This window comes from Mauremys mutica, chromosome 13 (assembly GCF_020497125.1).
Source record: "Mauremys mutica isolate MM-2020 ecotype Southern chromosome 13, ASM2049712v1, whole genome shotgun sequence".
NCBI lineage: Eukaryota > Metazoa > Chordata > Testudines > Geoemydidae > Mauremys > Mauremys mutica.
Genome location: NC_059084.1, coordinates 12,460,269 through 12,475,094, shown reverse-complemented (window position 1 = coordinate 12,475,094; position 14,826 = coordinate 12,460,269). Strand labels below are relative to the sequence as shown.

The 14,826-nt window shown below is 44.6% G+C and overlaps 1 long non-coding RNA gene across 2 annotated transcripts; it reads left to right on the top strand.

Annotated features, from left to right (window-relative positions):
* The first annotated feature begins 2,869 nt into the window (after positions 1-2,869).
* LOC123347960 lies at positions 2,870-11,961 on the top strand. Of its 2 annotated transcripts, none has more exons than XR_006573128.1 (3): positions 2,870-3,300; positions 3,476-3,609; positions 11,836-11,961. It is a non-coding gene; the product is annotated as an uncharacterized LOC123347960 (long non-coding RNA). The 2 variants fall into 2 exon arrangements; XR_006573129.1 differs by having other exon boundaries at positions 11,855-11,943.
* The last annotated feature ends 2,865 nt before the right edge of the window (positions 11,962-14,826 follow it).

The window sequence follows — 14,826 nt, the reverse complement described above, 5'->3', positions numbered from 1 at the left end:
GCCGCCCCATCCAACCTGACTGCCGCCCCCAGGATCCCTGCCCCTATTCAACCCTCTATTTCCCCCCAACCGCCTTGATCCCTATCCCCGCCCCTGACCACCACCCCGAACTCCTCTGCCCTCTATCCAACTCCCTCTCCTCCCTGCCCCCTTACTGCGCTGCCTGGAGCACTGGTGGCACTACAGCCGCGCTGCCTGGCTGGAGCCGGGCCACGCCACTGCCACCGCGCAGCGCAGAAACTGGGTCAGGCCAGGCTCTGCAGCTGTGCTGCCCCAGGAGCTCACAGCCCCACCACCCGGATCATTGCGCCGGCAGCAGAGTGAGCAAGCTGAGGCTGCGGGGGAGGAGGGACAGCAGGGGAGGGGCCGGGGTGAACCTCCTGGGCTAGGAGCTCAGGGGCCAGGTAGGACGGTCCCATGGGCCGTAGTTTGCCCACCCCGATCTATACTATACACTATACTATACAATATTTTCAATAAGCTGCTCTAACCTGTCTTTCCATGGGTGAAATCCTGGCCCCACATTTTGCCATCGATGAGTGAGGATTTCACCCATTGTCTTTAAAGGATGTTCTGTAACTTTCTCACTAAGCAATCTGCTCCACTCTTACCAAATGCCGCTCAATATCTGCATGAAACTCATTCCCTTTCAAGCTTTCCCACGATGAGTTTATTTAAAAAGAGACACAAATTAAAAGGATTAACAAAACAAATACCCATGATCAGTTAAGGAGTCACTCTGCCCCTTTTATCTCCTTCACATGGGACTATCACAGACAATTTAAATGATCTGTGTTCATGAAACATTCATTAAAGGCACCACTAAATGATGTAAGAATTTCTTGTATATATCTAGAGCTTTACAGGCATAGATCCCAAAATGCTTTCCAAAGTCGGGTAATCCAATGCTCATTTTAAAGATGAGAAAACTGAGGCAAAAAGGAGAGGAAAGGATTTGCCCAAAGTCACATGGTTGGGAATTAGGTCCCAGGTACCCAGACTGATAGGCCTTTGCTTGTCCATAGCGACCCCTCTTACTGAATTGTTTATTTCACAAATACTTCACATCTTCCCATCAAAATAGTTATCATCTGTCTGTAACACACTCATTTTCATGCAAGCAATCCCAACCTGAGCAAATGTGAAACCATAGTCCCTTCCATGTGAAAGAACTTCGAATTCTCCCAATACACCTCTACCTCGATATAACGCTGTCCTTGGGAACCAAAAAAATCTTACTGCGTTATAGGTGAAACCGTGTTATATTGAACCTGCTTGGATCCACCGGAGTGTGCACACCCCCCCCCGAGCGCTGCTTTAGCACGTTATATCCAAATTCGTGTTATATCGGGTGGCGTTATATCAGGGTAGCAGTGTATGACTAAAGAGTTGTGACTGTGAGATGAGACTGGATGGACTGCATTACATAGTTTCTCTTTCGAAAACGCAAAAAAAGTATCAAGCAATTTTTCCTTTTCATACACCAGAAGTCGGTTGGTATCTTTTAATAAGTAACTAAACGAGCACTCAAAGACACATAATCACACAATAACATGTGTGATCATAGTTCTGCATTGTAAGGGATTAGAAAGGATTAGCTACATTTCCCCTCATCTTTTTGTACAGACAGGATAGAATATTTTTTTAAAGAATTTGATTGCAGAACTGTCTGGTAGGAGCCTTATTCCTAACTGATTTATGTTGTGTGTGTCTCTTATTTGAGCACATTTTAAAAAAACTGATATTGCAGGGATCTTAAATCCTACTATGCATGAAGCACATCTCAAGGTGCTCTACACTTCTCAGAGGGTGACTGGGTGGGAGGCATGGTGTAAAAATGGTGTAATTTGCCTGAATTGCTCAATCTTGCAGTATTCTCGCCACCTACACATTAATGACAAACATTTTCTAAAGACGTCTCTGCTGCCCTACACCACTGTTCAAGGACCTGGCTGCAACATGCTTGTCTTGTAGTGTAGAGGGGACTTCGCTGTCTTTGACTCATATTTTGTCCAAGATAGTAGCCTAATTTGGGAGCATGGTTAAAACGTGAGTAGGTCCTATCTAATACTACATCGCCCTGTTTTAACCATGGTGGAGCGGCCGAGTGAGTCCTCTGACATGGCATCCCCCATCTGTTTGAGTTTTGGTCAACAAGTCTGTAAAATGGATGCAATAATACTTACATACTTGCAGGTGTATTGAACACTGGTGAAATAAACATTTTTAGACATCTTTGGACAAAGGACTTATTTTAAAAATCACGTCCAAGGGTGAGATTTTCAAAAGCACCTAAGTGGCTTTGGAGCACAAATCCCATTGAAAGGTCTGAACCTGACACTTCTCTTTCACTCTCTGGTGCCTTCCTCCATGTTGGCACCTACCCACACTCTTCCTGTAACCCGAACAGCAGCAGTATCCACAATGACTCCATATCCACAGGTATGCCATATGCTAGTGTGCTGCTTTCCACACACCCCTCCATCAAACCTGCAGCTGGAAAAAGACATGCTGTAGCAGCATTCAAAGTCCAGACGGAATATATATGGAATTTGTAGGGGAGGGGGGAAGTTCCTAACATACTAGTCATCAGTTCAGATCTCTGATCTCACAAATCTGACAAGATATTTGCTGTGGTAATACTCAGTAACTCATGTATTGGGGGATGGGGAGTTGGATGGGCCAACGCCCTGCCTGACAATCAACAACAGGCAATATCCAGCAGTGAAAAGGGGGATGGGGGGTGGGTTTCCAAGCTTCAATGCAACCTGCTCATGTGTTTCGTTATGGCTCCCTGATGGAGGCTGGTTCCGTTGCATTCTTATATGGAGCGTTGCTTGTTTGCCAAATTCAGTGGTGGTAACCTAAATAGACTACATGGGGCAACGCGCAGGCTATTTTTTCTACTTCGGCTTAAATCAGACAGGATCCAGCAGTTTTAATGTTGACCTAAGGCCGTACTGAAAAAGTGAATGTATCACAAGCAATATTCTAACTCTGGATAGTTTGCACCTGGGTGCCTCTCTATCTAGGGACACACAACATAGTACGGGGCATATTTACCCCTTAGGAATAACAGTCATTTGCATTCAAATAGTCTTGCTAAACCTGAAGGGTCCTGATATGCTTCAAAGCACAGAAATGCAGCCACCTCTGGGGTGGGGGGAAGCGCCCACCAGCATTGTACAGCAGGAAGAGGAGAAAGCCAAAGATAGCGAGGGGCGAATACCTACCCTTTGAAAAAGTCCCAGGGGATCCTTAGTGTCCGCGCAGAACAAAAAGGACATTGGCTTTAAATCAGTAAGTTAAAATTTGAACAGGGATAGCACTTCAAAATGTTGATCTCACAATTCTGCATGTTTGCAATGACTCGTTATTAAATGGACAGTAATGCTAGCAGAAAGGGTAGACGTGTTCATCGTTTCATAGAATATAAATTTGATGGAACAGGAAGCATAAAGTCCAACTTTCTTAGCAGTTACTCGCTTGAGCCTGTTGTGCCCAGAGCAGTGTGAGGCAATCCCCACTGGACAAAAGCTGCGGTCTTTACCTGCTGAGAAGAGACTGGTTACACAACAAAGCACCTTGCCTTGAGCAACACCTAACAAGGTAACGATTTTACTCTGGTTTCCCCCCCCCCCCTCTTTGTTTTTAGAGTTTTGCACCGACCAATACTGACCGTGGGGTCAGGAGGTTTCAGTTAAACAGCCAGGAAATGCCCTCCCCATTGTTCATTATTACCCATTTAACAACTTTAAATATTTCACAATACATTTCAATGACACAAAATGGCTGTTTTGAGGGTGGGGTTTTTTTTGTGCAAAGTATTCGGTGTTTGCATTTAAAAGACCTCCAAAGAGATGGAGAGGGATAGTTGACGCTTCTGTTGGAGCCAAGACAGAATGAGACATTAGCACCAGACTCAGCAAGGTGGCACCTCTAGTTTTGCTTACACTGGGAAGGAAATTTTCACAACCTCAAAGGCTAGAAACTTTTTTTTTTTAATGAATGCATATCCAATCACTGTGACAGTATCAAAGGGAGGTTACAAAATTCTGCAAACAATGAAAGATGTGTAAAATAGACCATTCCCCCTCTTTACTACCTATCACATACAAACAATTAAAAACCCAAATCCTCACCTGATTATTGACTCTAATCAACATGAAGCCAGGTAAAACAAAAGTGGCTTGCATTTCTTCCCCTGGGCTGTCAGATCAAGACTCTGGTAATATCAAGGGGAAGGAAATTAGGCATGTTCCAGTATTCCAGCCATTCACCCAATTGGTACTGCAATGAAGGGGTGCTGAGAGCTAGGGCTCCAGACTCAGGCTATTTTACAGACATGTTGGTGAACTGGTTAAAAAGCTGCTACTGAGTGTGTCTTCACTGGAGTAAAAGGTGTGTTCTTACCTCATGTTAACTAACATATGGTAATGAACAGGAGGTAAAATCCTAGTGAACACAAGGCAGTTTTAGCTGTCACACATGGTAGGGCAACAAGGTAAAGATTATTGAGGAGCTTAGGGTTTATCTCAACCTGAGAGGTTGAAGCTGAAGGGCTTTTTATGATTTAACATCTCCTTTGGCCTCTCTTGTAAGGGCTTATTTAAATGGGGAAGTTACTCCAGAATAAGGCAGGGTGTGAATTTAAAGCACAATAGCAATTCTGGAATGGTTATAGCTTATTCTGCAATAGCTGTTCTGGTCAAGTTTCCTGTGTAGTCAGAGCCTCCTTCCTGCTCCCTGTTTGGGGAATACTGAAAGCCCACTTCATGCTTTTGAGCTCAAGATGAAGGTGAAACCTATCTCAAGCGTACACTGACAGGCTCACGAAGGGATGTTTGCCCAGAGTTTGGAGAGCTGGAGACAGTTTGCTGCACCTTTTGATTCTATCTGTCCAGCTTTGATGTGTTTCATCTTATGGAATCAAAACTTTCAGGAGACTAAAACAGCTAGCTAGCTGCTATCTCGTATTTTCTTACTAAACTGTTCCAGGGAATAAGAGCTTGTCTCCATGGAGAAATACACCAGCATTACTATTCCAGTACCCAGTGTAACCTCCTGGGTGGGCACTGATTCCAGCACAAGAATGCCTTTTTCTGGTTTAGTTTATATCACTTCCAAAGTTTTAAATAACTTCTGAACTGCTGATATTCCACTATGCAGTTTGGAGTCCATATTATATATATACTGCTACAAGATTTTATCTCACCCACCCCATGTTTTTATATATATAAAACATGGGGTGGGATAACATTTTGGAGCAGCTTTAGTTTGGGATGTTACTCTTGAGTGGTGAAGCCAGGAGTGATTATGCAGATCAGCCAAATGAGAATGCTACACAACACCTGTAAAGCCAGGTGCCTTCATTAACATGTGACCTACTGTAGAGGGCTCAGAGGGAAGCATAAAACCTCTAAAAATGTCCTAAAATAGCTTTACTGTAAATAAAAATGTCACAACTTTAAATAATAATATCTTGGTACCTTGCAGGACTAGAAGCAAGTGCTGTGTCCCATTGGGAAGCTGGAATCTCCTCTTCCCTATAGTATAAAGCTCCAATTTCTAGCTCTGCCATGATGTGAGATTCAAGGTGGGGGTTAAAGTCCTGACAATTGTGGGTATAGAAAAGCTGTCACTAGTACAGGAGTAAATGTTACTTGTCCTGGGCCTCTGGCTGGAGTAATTTTGAGGGTAAAATTCCATACATGAGAGGTGATTAGAGAGTTTGGAAGCTGTTCTGAACTTTGGAATGTAGAATAAGCCCCAGCAAGATGCGTTATTAGGTGGAAGACACGTGTGGTGTTCAAAAGTAGATGACAAATTGCAGACTCTTGTCATAAATGAATTTAACACCTGGATAGCATGTCCATAACTGTGTATATCACATATATCTTCAGATACATACACCTAAGGTTCTAATATACATTGATTCCTATTGCTATATGGGTCTGTCTATGCTGAGGCGGGTGTGTGTGTGTGGGATATTTGTACCAATGTAACCCCCTGGTGCAGATGCGCTTCACCAGTGTAATATAGTGTTTGCATTGGTGTGGCTGCATCTGTTAGGAGTTTGCACCAGTATTGCTACATTGGTACAAACATCCCCATTATGTGGTGAAAAAGACCCACACAGATGATGTAGGTGCAGCCATAGCTAATATGTATTGACTAGAGACACTGGGCCACAGCAGATGAGGTGTGTAATACCTGAACTTTATGCTATCTAGCTCCTTTCACTAAAAGATCACAGAGCACTAGGAGGCATTTCACACATGGATTAATTGGAGCACAAAGTTAAAAGGATATTGATCAACTTAACAATCACACTTATGCCTCAAAAAAAATTGTATGAACACTGGTACAAGTAACACCTACGAGGACCATAAGAGAAACATAAAACAGATTATTTTTGCTAATATTTTTTTCAGATTAATTTGTGCATTTGATGGCACTTTGTGGGTAGTCAATTGACTGTGTTATTTGGTTGGTCTTTCATATTGCAACACAGGATAATTTTTTTAAGTGATTGTAAAACCACAAAAATTAGCAAAGGGCCTTGGGCAGGTGTAGTTCCTGAAACTATTTTAACTCATTTTTTAAACTGACTAATTTTAAATTGATTGTGACCCTTTCAATGATTTGTCCAAGGTCACCGACAGAATTGGTAGCAGAGCCAGGCACAGACTCAGGTGTTCTGACTCCTAGCCCCCTGCTCTAGCTATTAGGCCATATTTCTTTTGACATATAATGATCCCTCAATAAATATCTGGGTACTCCTGAGAACATTTTCTCTAATTCATACCAGTCATTTTCCAGGTATTACTGTAGAAAGTAGATCTGAAATGTAGCTCTCAATCTATCTCAAGTTCCTATAGCAATGTGAACTTGTGGAACTCACTGATATATTCAGAAGAACTCGTAAAAAGTTCAAAAGATAATTTGTACTTAGATAAATAAGAACAGCATTTGCAATGACAAGGAGCACCGGGTCTTCACACTTACCTGATCACCACCTGGAGACAGGAAGAAATATGCTTGTATGGTATAATACTGCAGAATTTTCCTAGTACATGTGCGGGGACAGTGTCTCCTTCCCCTGAAATACCTCATAATCCACTGTCAGAGGCTCAGCAGAGCATTGATCCTTCTCTCTCCAGCATTGCCTGTGCCCCTAAACACCTTATCTATATTTTGAAGTGCTGCTATTGAGATTGACAAGGTGGGTGAGGTAGTATCTTGTATTGGACCAACTTCTGTTGGTGAGAGACAAACTTTCATGCTTACACAGAATAACTTGGAGACCTATTACCTCACCCACCTTGTCTTTCTAATACAGGGGTCGGCAATCTTTCAGAAGTGGTGTGCCGAGTCTTCATTTATTCACTCTAATTTAAGGTTTCGCGTGCCAGTAATACATTTTAAGGTTTTTAGAAGGTCTCTTTCTATAAGTCTATAATATATAACTAAACTATTGTTGTATGTAAAGTAAATAAGGTTGTTAAAATGTTTAAGAAGCTTCATTTAAGGCTTTGGCTACACTTGCATTTCAAAGCGCTAAGTGTAATCAAAGCGCCAGCGCTGGGAGAAAACTCTCCCAGCGCTGTCCGTACTCCACTTCCCTGTGGGGAATAACGGACAGCGCTGGGAGCGCGGCTCCCAGCGCTGGGGCTTTGACTACACTGGCGCTTTGTAGCGCCGCAATTTGCAGCGCTGCAGAGGGTGTGTTTTCACACCCTGCTGCAGCGCTGCAAATTTGTAAGTGTAGCCAAGCCCTAAGATTAAATTAAAATGCAGAGCCCCCTCTGGCCGGTGGCCAGAACCCAGGCAGTGTGAGTGCCACTGAAAATCAGCTTGCGTGCCGCCTTCGGCACACGTGCCATAGGTTGCCTACCCCTGCTCTAATATCTGGGATCCACACGGCTACAACAACGCTGCATGCAGTTCAGATTCTGAGCCTCCTCTTTTCCTTTAGCGTTGTCCTGCCCAGATAGTGGTTATTTATTTGATATCAGAGGAGCCCCTCTATAGTTCACTCTTCCTCTTAATCAAGTGCTAACTTTCAAGCATGGCCTTTTCAAATGTCAACCACATTAACCCTTTCACTGCTGCTACTCTGAAATCTGTATCTCTGAAGACTTTTTTCAGACATGCCACTGATGTAGAGGGAGGAGTGATTGTCCAGTGGGAAGGGCCTGGGACTTAGGAGATGCGGGTTCTATTAAGCTCTACCACAGACTTCCTGGGCAAGACACTTAATCTTTGTATAATTAAAAAGGTTTGCTGATATAGATATACTGGTAGAGCTATACTGACAAACTCCTCCAGTGGAGATGCAGCTTATTCTGGCAAAAGACTTCATTTAGCAGTTTAGTTTAAACCAGTTTCCTTAATGAACTAAGCTATACTGGTAAAAGTACTTTTTTTAACCAGTATATTTGCATGTATACTAGAGCTTCTGCCATCCTACCTATGTCGGTTAGGGGTGTGATTTTTTTTCTTCACACTCATAACCGACAAAGCTATGCTGCTAAAACTTTGTGGTGCAGACTAGGCCTAAGTGTCTGTGTGCCTCAATTCTCTCATCTGAAAAGGGTGATAATATGATAACAGCACTTCCCTACATCACAGGAATGTTGCGTGAGGATAAATGCATGATTGTGAGATGTTCAGATACTATGGTAACGGAAGACAGATAAGTACCATAGACAGAGCCAGTTTCTCTCACATCAGATTCCAATTTAGTTCATACAATAGTCAAATGTCATCTTTAATTTGTAAGGGTGCTGCTACCACACCCATTGGCAGGGATATCAGCAATTGTGTGTGTGGTTTTAAAAAAAGAAGAAGAATCCAAGTTTTTCCCCTGCAGAATCCAAGCTGAAATGTCAAGTGCCAAATTTTCAGCCACTCCCCAAACCGGCCTCCTTATTTGCAAAGTACTGATTGCGTCTGTGAAATGAGGCACCCCTCTGGTTTGTCCATACAGGATCTGCATTTGCAGGTGCAGGTAATTGTGGGGGTGCACAATGTGTGTGACCAATTTTACAGGCACGACCAACTTTGTGCACAGATTTGGGTGTGGAATTTTGGAGGCCAGGGCCAGAAATTTGGCCTTAAAAATGAAATTCCTAGCCCCCTCCTTTGTGCAGATAGTGTTATCTAGACAAGTCAATGGACTGTTACCCTGTTAGCCCAGCCTTGCAGAAAGCTGTCTCCAGACAAACAATAGTGGTAGCAATGCAAGTGTGAACTCATCCCTCCCCTCCGTTCACTTCAAAGGTTCACAGTGGCTATTTAAATGCTACCATTATTAAGCAGGGCAAGGCTTGTCTCTGGCCAGGGCTACACTACAAACTTTTGTTTGCACAGCTAGGTCAGTCAGGGTCATGACTTGTGACCAGCATAGCTGTGCTGGCAAAAGCCCCCGGTGTAGACAATTATATTACCAAATTGTGCTTTTTTTGGCATAGTTTAATTTGCTCTCGGGGGCTAAAATAAGCAATGCTATCACATCAGGGTTTAGCTACAGTCCTGTAGCTGCACCAGTGCATGCCCTTAGTGTAGGTCCGGTTCTCGGAGGTAAACCATAACTTGCATTGGTGCAACTTGACCTGGTGTGAAACCATGTCTACCTCAGGAGTTTGCACCTCTGCAGCTGCATTATTGTGGCTATATTGTGTAGGTACGCCCTAAGGCAGTGGTTCTCAAACTTTTGTACTGGTGACCCCTTTTACATAGCAAGCCTCTGTGCGACCCCCCCCCTTAGAAATTAAAAACACTTTTTTTACATATTTAACACTATTATAAATGCTGGAGGCAAAGCAGGGTTTGGGGTGGAGGCTGACAGCTCGCGACCCCCCATGTAATAACCTCATGACCCCCTAAAAGGTCCCAACCAGGGCCGGCTCTAGACCCCAGCACGCCAAGCGCGCGCTTGGGGCGGCATGCCGCCAGGAAGCAGCTCCGGTGGACCTGCTGCAGACGTGCCTGCGGAGGGTCCGGTTGTCCAGCTGCTCCGGTGGACCTGCCGCAGGCGTGCCTGCGGATGCTCCACCGGAGCCGCGGGACTGGCGACCGCCAGAGCGCCCCCCGCAACGTGATGCCCTGCTTGGGGCAGCGCAATAGCTAGAGCCGCCCCTTGTCCCGACCCCCAGTTTGGGAACCCCTGCCCTAAGAAATAAGACTCAGTGGACTCAAGGGCCTCTCTTCTAAATATCTGCCCTGATTTTTCATTGCAGTGCCTCAGTTTTACACTAACATGACTCACTGGGGTAATGAAGTGAAAAATCAGGTTCACGGCCTTCATGTGTTCTTCAGCTCCTTCTCGCTCCAAGGTGCAGGGCTGCCCAGAGGATTCCGGGGGCCCGGGGTCTTCGGCAGCGGGGGGTCCTTCCGTTCTGGGACCCGCCGCGGAAGTGCCCCGAAGACCCGCGGCGGGGGCCCCCCCGCCGCCGATTTACTGCCGAAGTGGGACCCGCCGCCGAAGTGCAGCCCGGTCTTCGGCGGTAATTCGGCGGCGGAGGGCCCCCACCGCGGGTCATCGGGGCACTTCAGCGGCGGGTCCCAGAACGGAAGGGCCCTCCGCCGCCGAATTACCGCCGAGGACCGAGCTGAACTTCGGCGGTGGGTCCCGCTTTGGTGGTAATTCGCCAGTGGGGGGTCCTTCCGCTCGGGTGGAAGGACCCCCCGCCGGCGAAGACCGGGAGCGGAAAAAGCTCCTGGGCCCAGCCCCGCAAGAGTTTTCCGGGCCCCCTGGAGGGAGTGAAGGACCCCGCTCCAGGGGCCCCAAAAAACTCTCGTGGGGGCCCCTGTGGGGTCCGGGGCCTGGGGCAAATTGCCCCTCTTGCCCCTCCCCCTGGGCGGCCCTGCCAAGGTGGGTACTTGCTCCGCAGTTCTCTGACAAAGGACTTTCCTGCCACATTGAATAGGAAGAAGTACCTCTTCATCCTACATATATTTCTTTCCTATGTAAGAATGTATCTATAGACAAGATGCCTAGTCTGAAGCAGGGTTAGAGAACACGCCTGGTTAAAATGGCAACTGCCCATCTTTAGTAGTGCTCCTACAGTGACTACCACAAGTGCATAGCTGCACTGCTAGGAGCAATATTGGAAAATCTTAAGGAGGGGAAATACTAGTGTAGACACAAATGTACAGACCTGCAGAATGTATGCCTGAAAATCAAGGTTTGAATTTGAGCTTGCTGCATGATGTTGCATCAGTTTAATTACTGAATAACATGAGGGATAATTTTTCAAAATAAAAAATCAGACTATTTTTGCATACTAATATAGGTGCATAAGTCTCCATCTAACTTTAGATATACAAATGGAAACTCATTTGTATATCTAAAGTTAGATGGAGACTTATGCACCTACATTAGTATGCAAAAATAGTCTGATTTTTTATGCAATTAGGGTAGCAGCATAATTGTTTAGCAACCTAAATTAACATGTGTATTCGAGTGCCTTGTGCATCCAGCCACATACATGCAATTGTGCGCACAATTTTGCAAGGAAAAGTGAGCCACTTAAAACTACCCTGTATATTTAATGTATTTGCCCTGGAATGACAGTGTGATATGATTGATTGAATTCCTGTCTCAATTTTCAAATACACCTGCACTATCAACTGTTTAGAAAATGCAGTGAGAAGCATGTTTGGAGGAGTTGGAAGACTTTCTGCTGGGACCTGATATTGTATGATGCTTGATGCTGACAGCACTTCTTCACTGGTGTCTGATTAGTGTGATTATAAATGACAGAGTGCATTAGGTGAAGAGTTTTGATTGATGTAATTTTTGCCAGCAGTGCAAATTTTTTCACATAGCTCCAATTCTTCCTGCCAGTGTTACAACTCACCAGTAGATTGATAATGGAGCAACATGCCACAAAGGAGGCTGTGTGGGGCCACTGAGAACTATGCATTTTTCCAAAGGATCACAATTAAACAAACACCTGTGCTAATCCATTAAAGGTGATACACAAAGGAAAACAATATGATTGAGCTCTTCTTTTCTGCTTTGTGATGCATAAAAAGCCTCAAATGTCTTTGTCTTCTGTGTACGTATTTAAAGACATTGTCATTCCTGCTTTTTTTTTTAAAGTGATACATTTCAGGTTTTGTCTAACCTTTATTCGCTGGAGAACTCCATGGATGACTGGAAATCTAATGGGTTATGAGATCACAAGAAGTTGGAAGCAGTACAATTGAGAGAAGAAGGGCTTTTAGTCCAGCAGTCTAGAGGAGAAATAATCAACTCAAAAATTACATATAACCCAGTTGCTTGTTACTGAAGACAGCCTTTGTACCTCATAATCTTTATAAAACCCCCAAAAGAAGAGCAAAGGATGATTTTTTAAATGATTATATCCAGTTTTTGAGCTATCCATCTTTTTTAATGGCAGTGTGTAAGATGATGTATCTACTCTTTAATATTCTTAAACAAAATATGTGTGCATGGCCGGATCTTTTTTAAAATGTACCCTTGAAAAATTCCCTGAAGGTGTATTGAGTCAGGGGTTGGAGGAGAAAAAGTCCCTTAGCTCTTGTAGTCCATCTCCATGCTTATGCAGGACTTTTCCCTAAACAATCCAGTCACTGTTCACCAAAGTCACTGGGTGCTGAATCAGGCCTCTAGTGCATCATTTAATAGGCTGCTTTTTATGCATTGGCAAGATAAGCCTTGAAGGCCATGGAATTATAAAGGGGAAGTTTAATGAGAAATATTGTTATAGGAATGAGGATAGTTGAATCTGGGAAACATGTAGGTTCCTGTTGTTATAAAAGTAAGTTATCTGGGGGAATGGGAGTATGTAAGTGGAGCAGGTATGTTAGCAAAGGCCTGAACTGGGGACGATAGTGATTTTTATGCTCACTTCTGGTCTGATATCTGAACTAGGAAATACTGGTGATTTAGCATATGGAATTCTTTCTTTGTACTGATGTCTCTAGTTAGGACTTTCATCCTGATTGTAACATAAACAAATTAACTGTAGGAATGTATGATCTATCCCGGGTTGAGTTTTTTAAAATTGCAAATGAGGCTGTATCTCGTGCCCATTAGGCTGATAACAAGAAGAAAAACTCCCTGCCCCAAAGGATTTATAATCTAAATATTGGAATCCTGAGTTCATATTTGTTGCTGTAGTACTTTCACAGTGGAATGTGGTTTTTAATGTGGAGCCTGCCTGCTGAGGTAAGGAGCTGAGCTGGGTTACATTCACAGTCACCACGCTCCTCAGAGCAACATTCTGGCAAACAAGGGCAGAGGCCATCAGTGCGACTCCGTGTTCGGAAGCTGAACCTGTGCTAGCTAGATTTAGTGTGTTCATGCCTGTGCTTTTGCTATACCGAATGGAATGGTCTAAAACAGGGGTTCTCAACCTTTTTCTTTCTGAGCCTCCAATCCCCCAACATGCTATAAAAACTCCCTGGCCTGCCTGTGCCACAACAACTAGTTTTCTGCATATAAAAGCCAGGCCTGGCCTTGAGGGGCAGCAAGCAGGGCAATTAGCTGGGGACCCACAAAGCTAAGTTGCTCAGGCTTTGGCTTCAGTCCCAGGCAGTGGGGCTTCGGCTTTCTGCCCTGGGTCCCAGCGAGTCTCATGCTGGTCCTGCTTGGCGGACCCCCTGAAACCTGCTCAGAGCCCCCCGGGGGGGGGGGGCCCTGAATCCGTGGTTAAGATCCACTGGTCCAAACGAATAGACAGCCTCATAATATGTAGCACTGAATGTCCAAAGCACTGGAGACACTTTACACTTCCTGTGAGGTATCACTGGATTATTATCCCAGTTTTACGGATAGGGAGACTGAGGTTCAGACAGGTGAAATGACTTGCTCAGAACCATCCAATGCACCAGTGGCAGAGAGTGGGTGAGAATCCAGGTCTTTCTGATTCCAACTCTGTGCTCTGGCCTCTAGACCACAATTACTTCCCTGAGAGAACAATTCTGCAATAAATACCTCCTTACACAATACTTTTCTTGGTCACCTCTCTCACCGGACATTTGCCATGGCACCGTGGGGAGGAAAGCCGAAAAGGGACTGCTCACAGATCCTTCAAGCAGCTTGCCATTCCCTTGTCTCTAAGGGTACGTCTACACTACCCACCAGATTGGCGGGTAGCGATCAATCTATTGGGGATCGATTTATCATGTGTAGTGTAGATGCGATAAATTGATCCCTGATCACTCTCCCGTTGACTGCTGAACTCCAGCTTGGCGAGAGGCGAAAGCAAAGTTGACGGGGGAGCCAGCGCTGTGAGGACAATTTTAATTCGATCTAAGATACGTTGACTTCACCTACGCTAGTCTCATAGCTGAAGTTGCGTATCTTAGATCAACACTCCCCCCCCAGTGTAGACGAAGCCTAAGGCATGCCTCAAACCATCATAAGCTGTCATGTCATATTATATCTCACCTGGAGAGGAAGATCCTGGTGCTGGGCCTGTGGCTTTATTCTCTCTATAAAGCCTTGTGTGCACACATATGGTGCTATATATGCCCATCAAATTATGACCAATACCTAAAATAGAATGTGTGCTTTAACGTTGACATAGATCCACAGGCAGCTGGGAAGCATTGCTAAATAGCACTTCTTAGGAAAGATTAGCTAGGAAGTGTATACACTGTTGAGGGGTTGTTAGTCCTTCATTATAACTTTTGTGTCCCTGGTTTAGATTTTGGTAGTTTGTTTTGAGCTTGAAGGAGCGCAAGAACATGGAAAATAGAAAGGATTCTTGCCGTTTCAAATCAAATCAAACGACTCCAAGTCTGTTCCTCCTTGGCTTTTTCTCTTTTGTGCAGGAATGCAAACGG